We start from the raw sequence: 14,871 nt of genomic DNA on the forward strand, positions 1-14,871 counted from the left end.
GCCATATTGGCTCAGAACAAAATATTGACTCAGCAAGTCAATATGATTTCTCAGAATCTGACTGGAATGTAAGCTGCATTTGGCAGTACTAAAGAAGCCTCCTCTGAAGGAGAAGCTTATGACCCTGAGAATCCTGCAATGGAAGAGGTGAAATACATGGGAGAATCCTATGGAAACACTTACAATCCTTCATGGAGGAATCATCCTAATTTCTCATGGAAGGATCAACAGAAGCCTCAACAAGGCTTCAATAATAATAATGGTGGGAGAAATAAGTTTGACAATAGCAAGCCTTTTCTATCATCTTCTCAGCAACAGACAGAGAATTCTAAGCAGAGCCTCTCTGACTTAACAACCATAGTCTCTGATCTATCTAAGACCACTCTCAGATTCATGACTGAAACAAGGTCCTCCATCAAAAATTTGGAGGCACAAGTGGGTCACCTGAGTAAAAGAGTTACTAAAATCCCTCCTAGTACTCTCCCAAGCAATACAGAAGAGAATCCAAAGAGAAAGTGCAAGGCCATCAATATACCCAAAGTGGCCGAACCTATACAGGAGGAAGAGGCAGTGATTTCCAGTGAGGAAGACCACAATGGACGTCCACTGACCACTAAAGAGTTCCCTAATGAGGAACCAAAGGAATCTGAGGCTCATATAGAGACCATAGAGATTGCACTGAACTTACTGTTGCCATTCATGAGCTCTGATGAGTATTTCTCCTCTGAAGATGATGAAGATATTATTGAAGAGCAAGTTGCTCAGTATCTAGGAGCAATCATGAAGGTGAATGCCAAGTTATTTGGTAATGAGACTTGGGAGGATGAACCTCCATTGCTCATCAATGAATTGAATGCCTTGGTTCAACTGAAATTACCTCAGAAGAAATCGGATCCCGGAAAGTTCTTAATACCTTGTACCATAGGCACCATGACCTTTGAGAAGGCTCTGTGTGACCTGGGGTTAGGAATAAACCTCATGCCACTCCCTGTAATGGAGAAACTAGGGATCTTTGAGGTACAAGCTGCAAGAATCTCACTAGAGATGGCAGACAAATCAATGAAACAGGCTTATGGACTTGTAGAGGATGTCTTAGTGAAGGTTGAAGGCCTGTACATCCCTGCTGACTTCATAATCCTAGACACTGGAAAGGATGAAGATGAATCCATTATCCTTGGAAGACCCTTCCTAGCCACAGCAAGGGCTGTGATTGATGTGGACAGAGGAGAGTTAGTCCTTCAATTGAATGAGGACTACCTTGTGTTTAAGGCTCAAGGATCTTCTTCTGTAACCATGGAGAGGAAGCATGAAAAGCTTCTCACAATACAGAGTCAAACAGAGCCCCCACACTCAACTTCTAAGTTTGGTGTTGGGAGGCCACCATTAAGCTCTGAGTCTCTGTGAAGCTCTCTAAGAGCTCACTGTCAAGCTATTGACATTAAAGAAGCGCTTATTGGGAGGCAACCCAATGTTATTTAATTATATTTATTTTTTTATAGACATTTGTTTTCCATTGCCATGTTATGTTTTCTTTAGGTTGATGATCATGTGGAATCATAAAAATAGCTGCAGAATTAAAGCGAAATCAAAAACAGCATCAAAAACAGCACACCCTGGAGGACAGGCTTAATGGCATTTAAACGCCAATAAGGATAGCAGAATGGGCGTTTAACGCCCATGCAGGCAGCATTCTGGGCGTTCAGCAAAACGCCCAGTAAAGAAGGATTCCTGGCGTTTAACGCCAGCCAGGGTATCTGGCTAGGCGTTAAATGCCCAAAGAGGCAGTCAAATGGGCGTTAAACGTCAGAATGGATAGCATTCTGGGCGTTTAACGCCAGGATGACACAAGGGAGGTAAGTTTGTTTCCAATTCAATTTTTTTAAATTTTTCATGTTTTAATTCATAATTTTTGCATCAAACATATTTTAAATGTTCATCTTTCAATTTCTATTTTCAAATATTAATAACATTTCCAATTCTTTTTAATTCTTCTTTTTTCAATTCTTTTCAACTCCTTCCAAAACATTTTTAAAACTTACATATCTCTTCAAATTCTTTTCAACTCTTTTTAATTTTTCTTGTATACAGTAATACGTTTTCAAAATTAATTGCATCATTCTTCTTCTACTCCCTTCTATCTTATTTTTGCTCGAGGACGAGCAAACCTTTTAAGTTTGGTGTGGAAAAAAGCTCTGTTTTTTTTTTGTTTTTCCATAACCATTAATGGCACCTAAGGCCGGAGACCTCTAGGAAGAGGAAAGGGAAGGCAGTTGCTTCCAACTCCGAGTCATGAGAGATAGAGAGATTCATCTCAAAAGCCCATCACTAGAAAGAGGATGGAGCAAACAAGAGAGCCCACTCATGGACCTCAACAAGAGCCATGAGGGAAGAGCAACAAAGGCAAGGAAGAGATATTGAGGAGCTCAAGCACTCCATAGGATCTTCAAGAGGAAAAAACTAGCCGCCAACACTAAGGTAGACCCGTTTTTTAATTTCCTTGTTCTTATTTTTCAGTTTTTTTATTTCTATGTCTTATGTTCTGTCTATATTTTTTGTCTTTATTACATGATCATTAGTGTTTAATATCTATGTCTTAAAGCTATGAATGATTCCATGAATCTTTCACCTTTCTTATATGAAAAATGTTTTCTGAAAAAGAAAAAGAAGTACATGAATTTCGAATTCTATCTTGAAAATAGTTTAATTATTTTGATGTGGTGGCAATACTTTCTATTTTCTGAATGAATGCTTGAATAGTGCATATTTTTTATAGTGAAGTTTATGAATGTTAAAATTGTTGGCTATTGAAAGAATAATGAAAAAAGAGAAATGTTATTGATAATCTGAAAAATCACAAAATTGATTCTTGAAGCAAGAAAAAGCAGTGAAAAACAAAGCTTGCGAAAAAAATGGCAAAAAAAAAAAGAAAAAAAAAAGAAAAAGCAAGCAGAAAAAGCCAGTAACCCTTTAAACTACAAGGCAAGGGTAAAAAGGATCCAAGGCTTTGAGCATTAATGGATAGGAGGGCCCAAAGGAATGAAATCCTGGCCTAAGCGGCTAAATCAAGTTGTCCCTAACCATGTGCTTGTGTCATGAAGGTCCAAGTGAAAAGCTTAAGACTGAGTGGTTAAAGTCGTGGTCCAAAGCAAAAAGAGTGTGCTTAAGAGCTCTGGGCACCTCTAACTGGGGACTCTAGCAAAGCTGAGTCACAATCTGAAAAGTTTCACCCAGTTATGTGTCTGTGGCATATATGTATCCGGTGGTAATACTGGAAAACAAAATGCTTAGGGTCACGGCCAAGACTCATAAAGTAGCTGTGTTCAAGAATCAACATACTAAACTAGGAGAATCAATAACACTATCTGAATTCTGAGTTCCTATAGATGCCAATCATTCTGAACTTCAAAGGATAAAGTGAGATGCCAAAACTGTTCAGAAGCAAAAAGCTACTAGTCCCGCTCATCTAATTGAAACTAATCTTCATTGATATTTTTGAGATTTATTATATTTTCTCTTCTTTTTATCCTATTTTGTTTTTAGTTACTTGGGGACAAGCAACAATTTAAGTTTGGTGTTGTGATTAGCGTATAATTTATACCCTTTTTGGCATTATTTTTAGGTAGTTTCTAATATGTTTTAGTTACTTTTTATTATATTTTTATTAGTTTTCATGCAAAAATCACATTTCTGGACTTTACTATGAGTTTTTGTGTTTTTTATAATTTCAGGTATTTCCTGGCTGAAATTGAGGGACCTGAGCAAAAATCTGATTCAGAGGCTGAGAAAGGACTGCAGATGCTGTTGGATTCTGACCCTCCTGCACTCGAAGTGGATTTTTTGGAGCTACAGAAGCCCAATTGGTATTTTTCAGACAGTTGATTAGCCGTGCAAAAACCGTACCTGGTATTTTTCATCCAAGAGGATCATACACCTTGCCATGAAAGGGAGCACGCATGATTGGAAGAAGACAATAGGAAAGCAGAGGTTCAAAAGCAACAAAGCATATCCAAATGCTTATCTGAAATTCCTACCAATGAATTACATATGTATCTTATTTTATTTTATGTTTTATTTATCTTTTAATTATCAAAACCCCAAAACCATTTGAATCCGCCTGACTAAGGTTTATAAGATGACCATAGCTTGCTCCAAGCCGACAATCTCTGTGGGATCGACCATTACTCGCGTAAGGTTTTATTACTTGGACGACCCAATGCACTTGCTGGTTAGTTGTGCGGAGTTGTGAAAAGTGTGATCACAATTCCGTGCACCAAGCACACGCACAGCTGGTGCGAGCGCCCTGGACAGAAGGGGTGATAAGGTGCGTGTGTGCGCACAGCGCTGTGCGCATGCACAGGAAGCTCTTTTTTTTCTTGTTTTTTAAGAAATTGAAACATCAAAATTCGACATCTGTGCGTACGCACACAGGGCCGTGCACACGCACAGAGCGCAAAATACAAAAGGGGCGCCCACGCACAAGGCATGCCAGCGCTCTGAACAGGGGCTGTGCAAAGGAATGTGCGTACGCACAACCGGGTGCGTGCGCACAGAGTGCAGAAAATTGGGGTATGTGTGCGTACGCACAAGACTGTGCGCGCGCATATGCTCTATTTTTTCCAAAATTTTTTAGAGCTCTAAGGCACCAAACTTGAGCTCAACAAAAGGGTTCCAACCCTCAGAACATCCAACATTGGACAACTACATTATCCAAACTAAAATTTAACCTAACTTGGCTTGAAATTAAACTAATCATAAGCTATCTACAAGAAACAAAATGCAATGAATTAAAACCATATACAAAGAGAGGGTTAAAAAGGTGTTACCATGGTGGGGGTGTCTTCCACCTATCACTTTTATTTATTGTCCTTAAGTTGGATAATTGGGAGAGCCTTGGCTATGGTGGCTTGTGCTTGAATTCTTCCTTGAATCCCCACCAATGTTTGCATCTCCAATGGCCTCCGGAATCCTAAATCTTGTGCACGTGATCTTCTTGTTGACTCAAATGATTCTATCCGGGTGGCAAGCATTCAAAGTTATCACTCAAGTATCCAAACCATCCATCTAATTGAGAATTACACCAACCATTCAAGCAAAAATTTAAAGATTCAACTTTTATGAACCTAGGATCATGTTTCCAACCACTACCTAATTTTCCTTTATTTCCCAATCCAGAAAGATTCCTAAGTTGACTATTATTTTCAATCAAACCATATTCAAGTGTAATAATGAAACTCAAGGTTAAGGATGTTACCCACTTAAATGAAGGAGGTGATAGTGCTTCTTGTATGATCTCCACCTCTTCAAGTCTTTCAACCACTTCTTCTAATTCCTTGAATTCAACCTTCTCCACTTACAACTCATGCTTCAATTCCCCTTATTTCCCTTGTTGTTCCAAGCTCTCCTCTAATCCACATGCTTCAATTGGAGTTGATTCTTCACTTTCATTCATGGAGGTGCTTGAATTGTTGGAAGAGTGTAGTGAGGCTAAATGGGATAGGACTCCGGCTAAGGTAGCCATGATGTTGTCTTGCCTCTTTTAGTACTCTTATTGCTCTTGAAGGAAGAATTAGAATGCTTCCTCCATTGAAGGTTGTGGGAAAAAAGAAGGTTCATCATGTGGGAGAAGGTCCTCATATGTTGAAGGTGGTTGATATTGATAAGAGTATTAAGGTGGTGAGGGGTATTGGTGTTGAAATTGTGGTGGTTCTAAGTGTGGTTCATAAAGTTGTTCATGAGGTACATAAGGTTAATGGTATGGTGGGTAAAGCTTAGGCTCATGTGGAAGTATTTGGTAATAGTGTGATATGACTTGTGAGTAAGATTGATCATAGTGTTGAGGGTTTAGGTTGTATTGCTATGCATCAAGGGGTGGGTAGTGGCTATAAGAATATGGAGGAGGTTCTTGCCAGGAGGGTTGCCTAGAGGCATATGGCTCCTCACTCAATTGATCCCACAACTCATGATGCATTCCATCATTGAGGTTTTCACTTCCTACAACATCATAACAACCAAACTCTAAGCCAAAAGGGTGAGAATTCATAGAAATGAGGGAAAATAAAAATAAAAACTATCAAGAAGCAATTCAAACAAACTCCTAACAAATAACAAAATCAAGCAACTAATCAATTAAAAATAAGCTATTCACAATATTCACATCTGCACAATAGCCAACAATAAGCACACATTGTAACTCCCTGCCAACGGCGCCAAAAACTTGATGAAGAGGTTTATGCCGGTTCGAAAATTTAGACAAAATATAATTTCTTCCGTTGCAAGTATAGTCCAAACCGGCAATGGATCCTCTCAATCAAAGTTTAAAAATAAGAATTGTCACAATCGAAAACAAAGATAAACCGGGAGTTTGAATTCCCGGGTCATTCTCCCTAGGAATTACAATGGAAGTGCTCAATTATTGGCTATGGGGGAAATGGAGTTTTGATGGCAAGGGGTAAGAAATGTAAATAGCAAGAAAGTAAATAAGCAGACAATAACTAAATATCAAAGCAATTAAATGCAAGGCAATTAATCAAAAAGAAAGGAAATTCAAATGCTAGAAACCTCTTGGCAAGGATTGAGAGTCAAGGTTACCTATCCTAGCCATTGACCACAAACATATGATGATTATGAAGAGTTAATCCTACTTAGTCAACTGGTGCGTGTGTACGCAAACCCCACACTGTTCATACAGCAGCAGTACCAGCAAGTGCACTGGGTCGTCCAAGTAATACCTGAGCGAGTCAGGGTCGATCCCACGAGGATTATGGCTTGAAGCAAGCAATGGTTGTCTTGCAGGTCTTAGTCTGGCGGAATCAGAAGGTTGTTGACTGTGAAAGAAATACCGAATGGTAATAAAGTTAAAGGATAAGAATAGGAATAAAGCTGAGAGTTGGAGTTGCTTTGTCTTTCTGAATTAACTCTGGTACTACTGCTCTCTTTGCTTGTGAGTGATTTCTTCAATGGTAGGCTGTATGTGATTGACACTGGTTTGATCAGCTGCCAATACTCCTCCGGATCTAAACCCCAGGTTTATTGTGGATCCATCTCTACTTGAGGGTGAAGCGCGTACAGTCCATTCTCCTTTATGATCCTACTCAAAATGCCACAGACAAGGTCAGATCTTTCGGATCAGAGAATGCTGCATCTTTGGGTTCTAGCCTCTACCACAGAGACCATAATCTCCCCGAAAATCAGTTGAACTGATGTCTCGGGAAGTCCCCAACGAAGTTGTGGATTAGTCGTCTGAGAGATGTATATTCAAGCTGTTGGTTCGTCTTTGTCCGGTGAAAGACGCATTCTGAACCCAAGTAGACGCGGGTGTTGCCTTGTATTTAGGTGACGCGCACGCGTTCCCCATGCGTGCGTGTCGCAGGATCAGCGTGGGCCATCTTGAGCAACTCATGGCCAGCGATTTCTGAGGCATTTTGGGCCCAATCCAACTCATTTCTGATGCTATTGAACCCGAGGATTGAAGGGTGAATGAACCAAGTAGTCATAGTTTAGTTTTCATCATGTTTTAGGGTAGAATTCTAGAGAGAGAGGCTCTTTCCTCTCTCTAGATTTAGGGTTCTTATTTCCATTTCCTTTTTTATCTAGATTCTAATCTTGTTTCATTTTAGTTTTCCTTTACTTTTATTTGTTCTAGAATTTTAGTTTATTTTCTTCTCTTGTTAATTTCTTATTTTACTCTCTTTTATGTTGATGAACCATTATTGGATCTTGATTTCTTCTAATGCAATTTTATCTTTCCATGTCTTCTTTTATTTCTATCTTCATTGCTATTGTTGATTTCTTGCTTATGTAGTTATGGGTTTTGTTAATTCTCGTATTTTGTGATGTTTACTTTCATTGCATTCTAGGTGTTTGATGAAATACTTCTACTAGTTATTGAGTAGTTTTCTTGACTCTTGGCCTAGGCTAAGGGAATTGAGTGACCTTGAGTCATTGGGTCTCATTGAATTGGTGATTTGAGAACTCTTGGTGGTCAATTTGATAACCATTGATACTAGCCTACTACTAAGTCAATTAGTAGCTAGGTTAGAACCTATGGATTAATGTTGATCAAGCCATTTGATATACTTCAAGTATAAAAGTAGACTTAATGAGCTTGGTTCCTCATAATTGTCAATATATGGTTTGTAGACAAGGATAGTGATCTCAATTCCCATGTCTTATCCAAGAGTTCTTTTTCTTTCTTTTATTAGTTCTTGTTATTTACTTCCTTGCTTTTATATTTCCTTGAAAATTACAAATCAAACCCCCTTGTTCTTCATAGCCAATAATTGATCACTTCATTGCAATTCCTTATGAGACAACCCGAGGTTAAATACTTCGGTTAATTCTTAGTGGGGTTTGTACTTGTGACAATCAAATTTTTTATTGAGGATTATTTGTTGGTTTAGAACTATACTTGCAACGAGAATTTATTTGTGGAATTCTATACCGACATAATAATTCCTTTCATCAAAATGGCACCGTTGCCGGGAAATTGCAATGGTGTTATATTATTGGCTATTGTGAATATGTAAATATGTTTGCCTTTTGCTTGTTTGTTAGTTTTTGTCAGGTTTAGGACTTTATTGATTATTTTTGTTAGCTTTTATTTTTATTTGCTACTATGAATTCTCATCCGTTTGGCTATGAGTTTTGCTCAAATTATGTTGTAGGAAATGAAAACTACAATGACAACATGCATCAAGGATGGAACAATCAAAGATGGGAGGAGCCTCAAGGGATTGATCAACCTTCTTGGCAATAACCTCCTCCGGTCCCTTATAGGTATAATTCCACTCCTAATGCATACCAATCTAATGTATGTTGTGACCCTCATTGTGATTGTCAACCACAACCACCACAGACATATGACCCCTTCCCTCAATATTACCCTCAACAACCATACTCACAAGCCCCCTACCGCCAAACACCTCCATATGACCTTAATCCTTATCCACCATACTAACCACCTTGTGAACCATTTGAACCATATGTAGAACCACCCCAATTCCATCACCAATATCCTCAAGAACCACCACCTCACTATTCTTACCAAGATAAATCACCTCTCATGTATGATAACTTTCAGCCACAAAATGAATTCCCCTTTCCACCACAACCCTCCATAGAAAAATACCCATATCCATTGGTCCAATAGCAATATGATCCTACCATTGGCCTCAAGCAATCATCCGTCAAAAAGAGCAAGAGGAAGCCCAAAAGACGTATGAAGATATCATGGCTAACCTTGCCAAAAGTAAAGCCACCTTGGACTCATGGGACTCATGCAACAAGCAAAGAACCTCCACGGATAAATGTGAGAAATCAACCGAAGGGTGGAGTATGAAGGAGATTTTAGAATCCCAACATGAGGACAAGGAGAGGGGGTATGTCTTGCAACAAGTGGAGGAGGAAGACATTGTTGAAGAAGAAAAAGTGGTTGAAAGCCTAGGCAAAGTTGAACAAGACGTGGATTTCAAGCTTGAGACTACTTCCACACCAAGTGATGTTGTTGATGATTTTGTGGAAGTTGTTGAACTTTCTTCCATTGAACTTGAAAATGATGTTGAGGAGGATAATGCGCAATCTCCAAGGCGTAGTATGAATGATAAAAGATTGGAAGAGGTTGATCAAGAGATGGATTCAATCATTGATGAATTCCTATCTACAATTGAATCCTCTCCTATTGGACTTGACATAGAGATCAAAGAAGAAGATGCACAATCTCCCATGCCCTTGGTAAGCAATGAAGAGGAGATTAAATTGGAACAAAGCCACCAAGAGGATGAGGTTAAAATCGAGGAAGCTTGTAAAGAGGTGGAGGTAATCAAGGAAGAGTACAAGGGAGTGGAGCTTGCAAGACCATTGGAGATACCCCTTCCTAAGACACCATCCAACACAACATTCAAATGGGTAAAATTCCTATCCCTAAGCTTTACTTTCTCACTTGAATATGGTTTGATTGAAAATGATGGTCAACTTAGAGCTCTTTGTAGAGTTAAGAGTAGGAGAGAGTTGTGTGGTGGTTGAAAACATCACTCTAAGTTCATGATGGTTGTATGCTCAAAGTTGAATAGCAATGGTTGGTGTAGAATCAAATTGCATGGGTCTAGGGAGTTGTTTGGAGGCTTCATTGAGAATTCGGCTTGTCTACCACCCAAGTGGAACTGTGATGATCAACTTGAAGATGGGTGTAGAAACAAGACTTGGGATCCGGGCATATATGAAGATCAATTTTGGGAGCCCTTAGCTTGTATGGAACTTCATCAAAGTTTGGTGTCATGGATTTTTAATTTTGGAGCTTACTTGAAGTCCAAGCATTGGTGGAAGTTTCAAGATGAGTTCAAGCATAAGCCGCCATGACAAGGAGCCTCCCAAATGTCCAACTTAAGGACTTAAACAAAAAGTGCTAGGTGAGAGACACCCCACCATGGAAAACTCTTTCCATTCTCTTGTATATATAATTAATGAATGAATTGAGTTGCCATTGTAGGTGGTTTTTCTTGTTTTCTATACTCTTATACATTTTGCTTTTATTGATAGGTTGTTTGCTAAATTCATGTTTTGATTAGAATAGTTGTTGTTAAATTGTATTTTGCTTGAAGTGTAAGTTTTGTTTGTTTTGTATTTGAAAATTATTCAAAAACTAAAATATTTGTTGTTAAATTTGAATTTTGGGTGATTTAGATTAGGAGAGTGTTAAATTCTGTTTTAAGCTTCTTTTAAAAAAAAGCGTCAATCCACGCTTAAGCATGGGCGACGCTTATGCGTGGATTGCCATATGGGGACTCCTGGTACAAAACCAGAGAGTTGTGCCAGAGTTATGCTGGTTTTGTGCGAAAAGCATAATCCACGCGTAAGCATGGGGACGCCTACGTGTCGCTTGTCCCTCCTGCAATCCACGCTTAAGCATGGGCGACGCTTATGCGAAGATTGCACCCTGTTTTTCTCTTTTCTTCTTCTTTCTTCTCTCCTTCTTCTTTCTTTCTACCTTTCTTCTTCTCTCTTCTTCCTTTCTTACTTTCTTCTTTTCCTTCTCTTCAAAACAAAAAATAAATAAATAAATAAATAATAATAAAAAAATTCACTTTTTATTTTTCTCATCTTTCATTTTCTTTTGTTTATTGCATTTGCATACTTCTATTCATTGCATTTTAACTTTGTTTTTATAGCTTGTTCTTATTTTCTTTTTTAAATTTCTCATTTTAATAACAGTGTTGAATTCTCCTACTCAATTGTTGAGAATTTCTTGGTTAGTTTTGGTGCTTCTTGACTTATTTGGTATTGTTGGGTGATGAAGTTTTTAGGTCAATGCTCAATCTTTTATGACTATTGCATCCTTTGTGCATTGATATGAACTTCTATTGTCTTTCATGACCCACTGTTTCTTGTTTGAACTTAATGCTCAACATGCTCTTCATGCTTTGACTTTACTCTTGCATCAAGTATTTGTTGATATGCCTTTTACCTATATTGCTCTCTCACTTACATGCGTAGCTAACATGTAGTGAGAACCCTACTCTTATTTGGTACTAGCCCCCGCCTATATTCTATTTGCTTTAATATCCTTATTGTAGGCTTAACTTTATTGACTACCATAGTTCAATCCGGGTGACAAGGCTTGTGAATTCTCAATTAGGCACCCAAACACCTTCCTAGATCCATTCAATGTAGCACTACACCAACTATTGCACTTAGACTTTGATAACTCAACCATAGTGAACCTTGAATTGTGATGCCTACCATTAACCAACTCTATCTTACTTTTCATGCCACAAAGAGCTCTAAGTTGACCATCTGTTTCGAGCAACCTATATTCAAATGGAATAAGAAAGCTAAGGGATGTGAATTTTACCCACTTGAATGGTATAAAGGATGATGGTGACTTAGGAAGGGAGACCTCCCCGCACTTTGATAATGTGGAGTCCACTCCCTTGTGATCTTCTTTGACTACCTCCACCTCTTGACTAGCATCTTCCATGTCCACTTCTAGAAAAATTTTTTCACTTTCAACCACTTCCTCACCAACCTCTTCTAGCTCTTCTCCATTTTTCATGTCACAACTTGGAGGTAATGTGGAACTTATCTCGACATCAAACTCAATTTTAATGGAAGAAGACTCCTTAAATTCAAAAGGACCATGTGCTAGTGTGGAATCATCATCAAGAGGAAGAATTGTTGCTTGCTCAACTTCTTCCAATTCTTCATCATTCATCATATGCTTTGGAGGTTGCGCACCCTCCTTAACATTGCTTTCAAGTTCAATGGAAGAAGGTTCAATAGGATCATCGAGGTAATTTGTTAGTGTGGACAAGAACTCATCAATGATTGAGTCCAATTCTTGATCAACCTCTCCTAATTCTTCAACCGCTCCTTCTGGTTCAATTATCTCAACTTCCTCCCTTGGTTGCGATTCTTGCTTTAACTCCTCCTTTTCACCTTGAAGCTCCAAACTTACTCCCTCACTATTCTCCTCAGTCGATCCTCCACATTCGTCAATGGAAGTTTCTTGAATGCATGAGCTTAGGTGGGAGGCCAGGCAGTTAGCGGCTTTAGTCATGGTAGCCACCATGATTTCTATCTTCTTTAGCTCCTTTTGCTGCTCTTCTTGCCTTTGGATATAAGAGCTAATATCTCTTTGTTGTTCTTGCAAGAAGGTACGGAGCACTTCATCCCTTGAAGGAGGTAGTGGAAGAGAGGGTTCATTGTTTAGGGGAAAGGGTTCATAATTAGAAGGTGGTTCATCTTGGTAAGGATATGGATGTGAGGTATATGAAATTGATGGTTCTTGAGAATATTGATGTTGGAATGGTGGTGACTCCAAATATGGCTCATATAGTTGTTGGTATGGTGGATATGGGTTAGCATCATATAGAGGTGAATGGTGGTATGGGGCTTGTGAATAATGTTATTGAGGGCTATGTTGAGGGAAGGGGTTATATGCATGTGGTGATTGTGGTTGACAACCACAATAAGGGTCACCACATCCATTAGGTTGGTATGCATTAGGAGTTGGATTATACCTATAAGAAACCGGAGGAAGTTGTTGCTATGAAGAATGTCTATATGCTTGAGGCTCCTCCCATTTTTGATCTCCAAATCCTTGATGCAAACCTCCATTGAAGTTTCCATTTTCATTTCCGACAACATAGTTTGAACCAAACTCATAGCCAAAGTGATGAGAATTCATAGTAGAAAAGAAAAACAAAATCAAAAACTAAGAAGAGATAAAGAAAACAAACTCCTAAACCAAAGCTAGAAAACAAACAAAAATCTAGCTATTAATACTATTAACATATATACAATAACTAATAACAAGAACACATTGCAATTCCCCGGCAATGGGGCCAAAAACTTGATGTTAGGATTTTCGTCGGTTAAATTCTCTAAACATTTTTCTTTATGGAATTGAATTAAAACTTTCATTGAAGGTTGTTTGTTGGTTTGGACTATACTTGCAATGGAATTATTTTGTGGAAATTCCTAACTGATGAGCGGATATTTTATACGCTTTTTGGCAATGTTTTCATATAGTTTTTAGTATGTTTTGTTTAGTTTTTATTAAGTTTCTATGGGTTTTAGTGTTAAATTTATATTTTTGTTTTATACTTTGAGTTTGTGTGTTTTTGTGCAATTTTAAGTATTTTCTGGCTGAAATTGAGGAGCTGGAGCAAAAGTCTGATTCAGAAACAGAGAAAGCATTGCAGATGCTGTCTAGATCTGACCTCCTTGCACTAGGAAAAGCTTTTCTGGAGATATAGAAGTTCCAATGGAGCGTCCTCAATGGCTATGGAAATCTGACTTCCAGATCTTTTCAGAAATGTATAATAGTCCATACTTTGCTTCGGATTAGAAGGCCCAAAACTGGCGTCCAACGCCAGCCTCCTGCCCCTTTCCAAGCGTCCAGCGCCCAAGGAGCAGAGCCTAGTGTTCAAATGCCCAGAGAGGACCCCCTAGCCAGCGTTCAATGCCCTTGAGGCCTCCTAGCACGTGGATCTCATCAAAGCTCAGCCCAAACATTCACCAAGTGGGCCCTAGAAGTGGATTTTAGCACTAAAAAGACTGTTTTACCCTTACTAGTCATTAGTTTAGTATTTAAAGTAGAAGATCACTCTTTGTTAAGGATCTTAAGACACTTTACACATTTTTACCATTGTATTTCCTTTCAGTATGAGTTTGTAAACCTCCTAGGTTGAAGGGAGGAGCCTTGCTGAGTCCTATGAATTAATAAAACTATTACTGTTTCTCTTCGATCCGTGTGTCATTATTTCTAAGATGTATATTCGTTCTTCAACATGGTGAATAAGATGTCCAGTGACAATCAGCTCTGTTCATCATACTAGGACCGCGTGCCTGACAACCACCCGTGTCTACTAGGGTTCATGCAAATACTTCAGTAGAAAGCATTGAACCGCCAGCTTGATTATACACCTCTCAGACGGCTAATCCATGGCTTCGTTGGGACTTCTCGAGACACCAGTTCAGCCAATTTATAGGGAGATTAGGGTCTCTATGGTAGACGCTAGAACCCAAAGATGCAGCATTCTCTGGTCCAGAAGATCCGACTTTGTCTATGGCATTTTCAGTAGGATCATCAAGGATAATGGACTGTACGAGCTTTAGCCTCAATCAGAATGGATCCACGCTAACCCTGGGGTTCAGATCTGAAGGAGTATTGGCGGCTGCTCAGACCAGCGTTAATCACTTACATCCTGCCATCGAAGAGATCATTCACAAGCAAAGAAGATAGTAATACTAGAGTTAATTCAGAAAGGCTAAGCAACTCCAATCCTCAACTATATTCCTATTACTGATTTCATTGACAAAATACCTTGTACCCTTCTCTCATATTTCTTTTAATGCAATTAAGCCTCAATCCAA

The sequence above is a fragment of the Arachis hypogaea genome, chromosome 16 (assembly GCF_003086295.3).
Source record: "Arachis hypogaea cultivar Tifrunner chromosome 16, arahy.Tifrunner.gnm2.J5K5, whole genome shotgun sequence".
NCBI classification, from domain to species: domain Eukaryota; kingdom Viridiplantae; phylum Streptophyta; class Magnoliopsida; order Fabales; family Fabaceae; genus Arachis; species Arachis hypogaea.